The following is a 9,585-nucleotide window of genomic DNA, read 5'->3' on the forward strand; positions in this document are numbered from 1 at the left end:
CCGCAAGATCCTGCCAATCCATTGGCAGGATAGGCGCACCAACAGTATTCTCGCTCAGGCCAACATCCCCAGCGTCGAAGCTTTGACCACGCTCGATTAGCTCCGATGGACGGGTCACATCGTCCACATGCCCGATACAAGACTCCCAAAACAAGCGCTCTACTCGGAGCTCCGACACGGCAACAGAGCCCCAGGTGGGCAGAGGAAACGCTTCAAGGACACCCTCAAAGCCTCTTTTAAAAAGTGCAACATCCCCACCGACACCTGGGAATCCCTGGCCCAAGACCGCACAAAGTGGAGGAGAAGCATCCGGGAAGGTGCCGAACACTCGAGCCTCTTCGCCGGGAGCAAGCGGAAGCCAAGCGCAGGCAGCGCAAGGAGCGCACGTCAACCCAAGCACCCCACCTGCCCCTTCAACCACTGTCTGCCCCACCTGTGACAGAGACTGTAGGTCCCGCATTGGACTCATCAGTCACCTGAGAACTCATTTATAATGTGGAAGCAAGTCATCCTTGGTTCCGAGGGACTGCCTAAGAGGAAGAAGAAGGAGAAGCAAATAGCAGCAGGGACAGCGATTTACTTGTACTTCTTGCAATTTAGTATACTGCATTCACTACTCTCAGTGCGGTCTCCTCTACACTGGGGAGACCAAACGCAGATTGGGTGACTGCTTTGCGGAATACCTCCGTTCAGTCCATAAGCGTGACCCCGAGCTTCCGGTCGCCTGTCACTTTAATTCTTCGCGCCACTCCCACTCTGACCTCTCCGTCCTCGGCCTCCTACACTGTTCCAATGAAGCTCAGCGTAAGCTCAAGGAACAGCACCTCATCTTTCGATTAGGCACTTTACAGCCTTCTGGACCCAACATCAAGTTCAACAATTTCAGGCCATAACCTCTGCCCCTATCCTTTTTTCTCTCTCCCATGGCAGCTGTCGACCATTCTGCCATTCACACCTCATCTAGAGCCATCTATTGTTTCTTTACTTGTCCCATTACCATCTCCTTTTGCCTTGCACCATCATCCCTTTTGTCATTTAATCTCTTCTGCCTTCCACCCTATCACAGACCTTCCCTTTTGTTCTTTCCTTCCCTTCCCCCCTTTCCCAGCCTCAGTACTTGCTTAAAACCTGTTACATCTCCAACTTTTTCCAGTTCTGACGAAAGGCCACAAGAGCTGAAACGTTAACTCTGTTTCTCTCTCTACAGATGCTGCCTGGCCTGCTGAGTATTTGCAGCATTTTCTGTTTTTATTTCAGTTACAGCGCCACTCGGCGGTCGGAAGACCAAATAGCATCTGTTACAGCGCCACTTACTGGTCGGAGGAGCAAACAGCACCAGTTACATCGCCACTTACTGGTCGGAAGAGCAAATAGCACCAGTTACAGCGCCACTTACTGGTCGGAGGAGCAAATAGCTTCAGTTACTGCCCCTATACCTCCCCCCTTCCCACTGTCCAGGGCCCCAAACACCCCTTCCAGGTGAAACAGCGATTTACTTGTACTTCTCGCAATCTAGTATACTGTGTTCGCTGCTCACGATGCGGTCTCCTCTACATTGGGGAGACCAAACGCAGATTGGTTGACCGCTTTGCGGAACACCTCCGTTCAGTCCGTAAGGGTGACCCCGAGCTTCCAGTCGCCTGTCATTTTAATTCACCGCTCCATTCCCACTCGGACCTCACCGTCCTTGGCCTCTTGTATTGTTCCACGGAAGCTCAACGTAAACTCGAGGAACAGCACCTCATCTTCCGATTAGGCACTTTGCAGCCTTCCGGCCTCAATATTGAGTTCAACAATTTCAGATCATAACCTCGGCCCCTATTACATTTTCACTTGTAATTTTTCCACTCCTTCCCCCCCCCCCCCCCTTTCCTTTTGTTTCGCTCTCACACCTGGCAGCTATCTCTTGCCCTGCAAGTACACTTCACACCTAATCTCAGCCTATTACCATCTCGTCTAGCTTCGTATACCTTTTATTGTCTCTTTTACACTTTTGCAGCCCTGCCTTCGATCTATTTTCTTTTCTTTCCAGTTTTGAAGAAGGGTTCGACCCGAAACGTCAACTCAAATTTCTCTCCATGGATGTTGCCTGACCTGCTGAGTTTTTCCAGCATTTTCTGTTGTTAAATAGCATTAGTTACAGCGCCACTTACTGGTCGGAAGAGCAAATAGCATTAGTTACAGCGCCACTTACTGGTCGGAAGAGCAAATAGCATTAGTTACAGCGCCACTTACTGGTCGGAAGAGCAAATAGCATTAGTTACAGCGCCACTTACTGGTCGGAAGAGCAAATAGCATCAGTTACAGCGCCACTCGGCGGTTGGAGGAGCAAATAGCAGTTGGGACAGCGCCACTCGGCGGATCCAGCTGAGCGTGGCTATGGGGAAGGAGCAGGGGAGTGGAGACTGATTACCCTTTCAAAGAGCTAGCACAGGCAGGATGGGCCGAAAGGCCTCCTGTGCTGTAAGATTCTATGAAGAGCTTCTATGCAGGTGCAGAGTCAGGGAAATGGAAAGGTCTGTGATTAAATAGAAGAAAAGACCTGCATTTTCTACAGCGCCTTTCACAACCTCAGGACGTCCCAAAGCGCTTTACAGCCAATTAAGTACTTTTTGAAGTGTAGTCACTGTTGTAATGTAGTGAAACGCGGCAGCCAATTTGCGCACAGCAAGCTCCCACAAACAGCAATATGATAACGACCAGATAATCTGCTTTTTTAGTGATGTTGGTTGAGGGATAACTATTGGCCAGGACCACGGGATCCTTTACGTCCACCTGAGAGAGCAGACGGGGCCTCGGTTTAACGTCTCATCCGAAAGATGGCACGCTCCAACAGTGCGGCACTCCCTCAGCACTGCACTGGGAGCGTCAGCCTGGATTTTGTGCTCAAATCTCTGGAGTGGGGACTTGAACCCATGACCAGCTGACTTCAGAGGCGAGAGTGCTGCCCACTGAGCCACTGACTGCCAAAGCAATGAAGGCAAAATGAAGTGATAATGAGACAAGTATAGAAGCAAAAGTTGAGTCCAGAGGAGGTGGGAATGGTTACCACAGAATAGCAGAGGGAGAGGCGAGCAAAGGAATGTGGCAGAAGAAAGACAGGGTCCCCAGGGGTGCGGACCACCCCTCTGGGCCAGGTACCGAAGAGGGGATCCTGACCCCGAGCCCCAGCCCGCACCTCCAACCCTCCCAGTGGCTCTGGTGCAGCCAACCTCCATTACAGCACCACTCGACAGCACCACTCGGCGGTCAGAGGAGCAAATAGCAGCAGTTACAGCGCCACTTACTGGTCGGAAGAGCAAATAGTATCAGTTACAGCGCCACTTACTGGTCGGAAGAGCAAATAGCATCAGTTACAGCGCCACTTACTGGTCGGAAGAGCAAATAGCATCAGTTACAGCGCCATTGTCCAAGAGGAAATGGGAACGGTGGTTTAGATCTAAAGTTGTATCTTAACTCCCACCAAGTCTCGTTCACCCATCATCCCCTATGCTCGCTGACCTTCACTGGCTCCCGGTCCAGCAACACCTCAATTTTCAAATCCTTGTTTTCAAATCCTTCCATGGACTCGCACCCCAACCCCCCCCCCCCTCCCTATCTCTGTAACCTCCTCCAGCCCCACAACCCTCCGAGATCTCTGCACTCCTCCAATTCTGGCCTCTTGCGCATCCCCCGATTTTAATCGCTCCACCACTGGCGGCCGTGCCTTCAGCTGCCTGGGCCCCGAGCTCTGGAATTCCCTCCCTAAACCTCTCCACCTCTCTCTCTTCCTTTAAGACGCTCCTTAAAACCTTCCTCTTTGACCAAGCTTTTGGTCGCCTGTCCTGATATCTCCTTATGTGGCTCGATGTCAAGAATGTTTTTATTGATATCGTGCTTGTGAAGTGCCTTGGGACGTTTTGTTACGTTAAATACGCTCTATAAATCTGTTGTTAAACTCAGTGTTACGGTTGTAAAGCGCCGAGTAGAGAGATATTCCACGAACTTCCGTTGAGCTCCATTGGAACAGTGTAAGAGGCTGAGGACAGAGAGGTCAGAGTGGGAGTGGAGCGGAGAATTAAAGTGACAGGTGACCGGAAGCTCGGGGTCACTCTTGCGGACTGAACGGAGGTGGTTCAGCAAACCGATCGCCCAATCTGCATTTGGTCTCGACAGTGTAGAGGAGACCACATCGTGAGCAGCGAATACAGTATACTAAATTGCGAGAAGTACAAGTAAATCGCTGCTTCACCCAGAGGAAGTGTTTGGGGCCCTGGACGGTAGGAAGGGAGGAGGTGAAAGGGCAGGTAATGCATCAACTGTGCTTGTATGGGATGCACTTTCCATTTTTGTTCAATTTCCTTCTTAATGTAAAGCTATTTGAGTGTCTTCCTGCACGTCAGTGCAATAAGAAATACTCGCATTTCTATCACGCATTTCATGACCACTTTGCAGCCAATGAAGAACTTTTTGAAGTGTAGTCACTGTTGATGTGGGAAACGCAGCAGCCAATTTGCGCACAGCAAGCTCCCACAAAGAGCAATGTGATAATGACCAGATAATCTGTTTTTTTAGTGATGTTGGTTGAGGGATAAATATTGGCCAGGACGCCAGGGATAACTCTCCTGCTCTTCTTCGACATAGTGCCATGGGATCTTTCACATCCGTCTGAGAGGGCAGACGGGGCCTCAGTTTAACGTCTCATCTGAGAGACGGCCCCTCCGACAGTGCAGCGCTCCCTCAGCACTGCACTGGAGTGTCGGCCTAGATTTCTGTGCTCAAGTCTCTGGAGCGGGGACTACGAACCCACGACCTTCTGACTCAGAGGCGAGAGTGCGGCCCACTGAGCCACGGCTGACACGACAAGACTAATAGAAATGTGAGTAGTTGTAATGATGTTGAGTAGTGAGGACGAGATTCTACCTGGGCCATAACCTCCACCTTCTTCAGCCTGGTGGAAAGGCCACAGTTCCTGTCTGCAGCTGGTGATGGTCTGGATGCAGGTCTTCCAGTGTGTGGGCACACAGGGTACAGTCAGCACCTCAGGAACAGTAGTTTCTTTCATTTTGGTCTTTGCTTGCCATCCACCAAAGTTAAATAGCATTCCACCTGTCCTGAACTGACAAGAAGTCAGAGAAAAGCAGACCAAATGGACTGGGTGACAGAGTACATCCTAGTTTGACATTGTCAGTGCTGGAGAAAGTATCAGACACTCTTCAAGACCTGGGTCTCACAGCCACACTTCTATTTTTATGGATTGAAGGCGCTTGTCTCGTCCTTGAAGATATCGAAACTACTTGCCTCTAATACTGTGGCAACAAGAGCAGGTCAGAGGCTGGGTATTCTGCGGCGAGTGTCTCACCTCCTGACTCCCCAAAGCCTTTCCACCATCTACAAGGCACAAGTAAGGAGTGTGATGGAATACTCTCCACTTGCCTGGATGAGTGCAGCTCCAACAACACTCAAGAAGCTCGACACCATCCAGGACAAAGCAGCCCGCTTGATTGGCACCCCATCCACCAGCTTAAACATTCACTCCCTCCACCACCGGCGCACCGTGGCTGCAGTGTGTACCGTCTACAAGATGCACTGCAGCAACTCACCAAGGCTTCTTCGGCAGCACCTCCCAAACCCACGACCTCTTCCACCTAGAAGGACAAGGGCAGCAGGCACATGGGAACACCACCACCTCCAAGTCACCCTCCAAGTCACACACCATCCTGACTTAGAAGTGTATCTGCCATTCCTTCATCGTCGCTGGGTCAAAATCCTGGAACTCCCTCCCTAACAGCACTGTGGGAGCACCTTCACCACACGGACTGCAGCGGTTCAAGAAGGCGGCTCACCACCACCTTCTGAAGGGCAACTAGGGATGGGCAATAATTGCCGGCCTTGCCAGCGACGCCCAGATCCCATAAACGAATAAAAAAAGAACTGCCCTTGGTAAACTATTCCAAAATCCAACTACACCAGGTCAGGGCAGCACGGTGGCATAGTGGTTAGCACTGTTGCCTCACAGCGCCAAGGACCCGGGTTCAAATCCGGCCTCAGGTGACTGTCTGTGTGGAGTTTGCACATTCTCCCCGTGTTTGCGTGGGTTTCCTCCCGGGTGCTTCGGTTTCCTCCCACAGTCCAAAGATGTGCAGGTTAGGTTGATTGGCTATGATAAATTGACCCTTAGTGTTAGGGGGATTAAAATGTGTGGGGTTACAGAGATAGGGTGGGATATGTGTTGGGGTTACGGGGATCGGGTGGGATATGTGTCGGTGCAGGCTCGATGGGCCGAAATGGCCTCTATCTGCACTGTGGGGTTTCTGTGATACACTCTTCTCAATGTTTCCCTGCATCCCATCTACAGTTGCCAACCCTGATTGGACACATTCCTAGAGGTCTCATCACATGACCTCTCACCACCAATCACCCGCCTGCCATTGGCTGCCCGACATGTCCATCCTTGCCGAGCCCCACCTTCCCCAGCCAATTGGAAAGCGAACAGATTCTTGGTTGCCTGATTGGATGATTCCTGCCTGTCACTCAAACAGCACTATTTTTTTCTTTCTCCAATCTCCGAAACTTTTTATTAACTAATAAAGGAAAGTGGTGAAAGAAAATGAAATATAACAATTTCTTTTTAATGCCCCTGATTTTTCTCTCCCGGGCTGTTGCTCGCGGCAGCGTCCAGGAGATTCAAATTTAATTCCTGGAGATTCCAGGGCAATCCAGGAGGATTTGGCAACCCTAGTCCCGTCTGAATTTACCTGGCCTCAGTTCTGCTGTCCCTCAACCCATGCAGTCCTCTACATCTCAGCCTTGTTATTTTGAATAGCTCTATCATATCCCTGCTCAGTACTCCCTTCCACAAAGAAAGACTTGCATTTATATAGTGCCTTGCACGACATCCCAAAGCACTTTACAGCCAATGAAGTACTTTTTGAAGTGTAGTCACTGTTGTAATGTAGGAAACGCGGCAGCCAATTTGCACACAGCAAGCTCCCACAAACAGCAATGTGATAATGACCAGATCACCTGTTTTTAGTGATGTTGATTGAGGGATAAATATTGGCCCCAGGACACCGGGGAGAACTCCCCCCTGCTTTTACTTCGCAAGAGTGCTGTGGGATCTTTTACATCCACCTGGGAGAGCAGACGGGGCCTCGGTTTAACGTCTCATCCGAAAGACGGCACCTCCGACAGTGCAGCGCTCCCTCAGCACTGCACTGGGAGTGTCGGCCTGGATTTCTGTGCTCAAGTCTCTGGAGCAGGACTCGAACCCACAACCTTCTGACTCAGAGACAAGGGTGCTGCCGCACTGAGCCACGTGCTGACAATGACAACAACTTATATTTACATAGCGCCTTTAACATAGTAAAACATCCCAGGGCGCTTCACAGGAGAGTTATCAGACAAAATTTGACACCGAGCCACATAAGGAGATATTAGGGCAGATGGAGGTAGGTTTGAAGGTGCGTCTTAAAGGATCCTTCAGTCTAAGCCTACATATTTTATTCACCAACCCCCCTTATCATCTCAGTCGCTCATTTTTTGGTATCTCCTCCAGTTCACTTTTATCCTTTCTGTACAGGGTGGGTTCCAAAAACGCAAAACACCCAAGTTGTTTCTCTTTTGGGTCAAACATTGGCGTGGACAGATTCCCGCACCGAGGCCTGTACCTGTTACTTGTTCCAAAACTGGCCGTTTTCTGGTCAGGTTTTTTCTGAAGACTTCCGCGATCGACGAGCTTTTAAAATTCAAGCTTGGTGGCAACTAGTCATTGCTACTGATTTATCTCAACTTCTCTCCTGGTCCTAGTCCTGCTGACGGGGCAATCTTCAGGAGCCAAGTCCAAAAAAACATATAACTGCGAGCCTTATACTAAGGGTGTGTGTAAGAGAGAGAGCATTACAACAAAGAGATTTATGAGGGGTGGAAGAGTGTTATAACTTAAGGACATAAGAATTAGGAGCAGGAGTCGGCCATTCAGCCCCTCGAGCCTGCTCCGCCATTCAATCAGATCATGGCTGATCTTCTACCTCAACTCCACTTCCCCGCCCGATCCCCATATCCCTTGATTCCCCTAGAGTCCAAAAATCTATCAATCTCAGTCTTCAATATACACAACGACTGGGGTAGAGAATTCTCAGAGAGATTTACAATGGATGGTGTAAGAGAGAGTGTTATAACTAAGAGCCTGATAATGGGAAGGGTGCGTGCAAGGTAAGGTAAGGTATCCTGATGGCTCGTTGGTTGAATGCACCCTCCAGTGCGCTGCTAAGTCAGTAGACCCCAGGTGCTGATCTACAGTCTGTGCTGATCGCAATCAGGACAGCAATTGGTCTCAGCATCTCTAGGCTAGAGGTAGGAGGGGAGAATAATCAGTCAAGGTCCCAACTTCTGATCACCATCCAGTGATGCCCACTGTGCAGGGTTCGGACGTTGGGTGAGGGCAGCGTCGGGCTCAGTTATGATGCCCCCCCCCCGCACCCCCTCCACAACCAAATTGCCTGCCACCTCTCAGGGCCCAGGCTAGGCTTCACACACAAAAAGTCATTCATTGCTGAGCCAGCCAGCGTCCCTGGAACTGGACCCCAGCAAGAGTCATTGAACCATACAGTGCAGGAGGAGGCCATTCGGCCCCCTGTGCCAGCTCTTGGAAATCCCTGCACGTTTCTCCTTTTCAATTATACTTTCGTGTGTCAGCCATGGCTCAGTGGGTAGCACTCTGGCCTCTGAAAGAAAGACTTTGCGCATTTCTATAGCGCCTTTCACGACCACCGGACGTCTCAAAGCGCTTTACAGCCAATGAATTACTTTTTGAAGTGGAGTCGCTGTTGTAATGTAGGAAACGCGGCAGCCAATTTGCACACAGCAAGCTCCCACAAACAGCAATGTGATAATGAGCAGATCATGTTTTTGTTATGTTAGCAAAATACTGCGGATGCTGGAAATCCGAAATAACAACAGAAAATGCTGGGTAAACTCAGCAGGCCAGGGCAGCATCCGCGGAGAGAGAAATAGAGTCAACGTTTCGGGTCGAAACCCTTCGTCAGAACTGGAAAAAACACAGGAAATGAAACAGATTAAAAGGCCAGTTTGGGGGCTGGGAAATGGGGATGAAAGAACAAAAGAGAAGTGAAGAGACATTGAGAGGTATTCAAAACCAGACGAGATGGTGGTCGGACTAGTGGAGACAAAAGACGGCACTAGATTAGGTGTGAAATGCGCTGGCAGAATGGGAGACAGCTGCCATGTGGGAGAGAGAAAAAGGGGGAAGAGCACAAAACAAAGGTGTGGATAAAATATATATAAAAATGTAATAGGGGCCGAGGTTATGATCTGAAATTGTTGAACTTGATATTGAGTCCGGAAGGCTGTAAAGTGCCTAATCGGAAGATGAGGTGCTGTTCCTCGAGCTTACGCTGAGCTTCCGTGGAACAATGCAAGAGGCCGAGGACGGTGAGGTCCGAGTGGGAATGGAGCGGTGAATTAAAATGACAGGCGACCGGAAGCTCGGGGTCACCCTTACGGACTGAACGGAGGTGTTCCGCAAAGCGGTCACCCAATCTGCATTTGGTCTCCCATGTTTTTGTTATGTTGGTTGAGGGATAA

This window comes from Somniosus microcephalus, chromosome 34, assembly GCF_052327205.1.
Source record: "Somniosus microcephalus isolate GS21.2 chromosome 34, FLI_Smic_1.0, whole genome shotgun sequence".
Taxonomy (NCBI): Eukaryota; Metazoa; Chordata; class Chondrichthyes; order Squaliformes; family Somniosidae; genus Somniosus; species Somniosus microcephalus.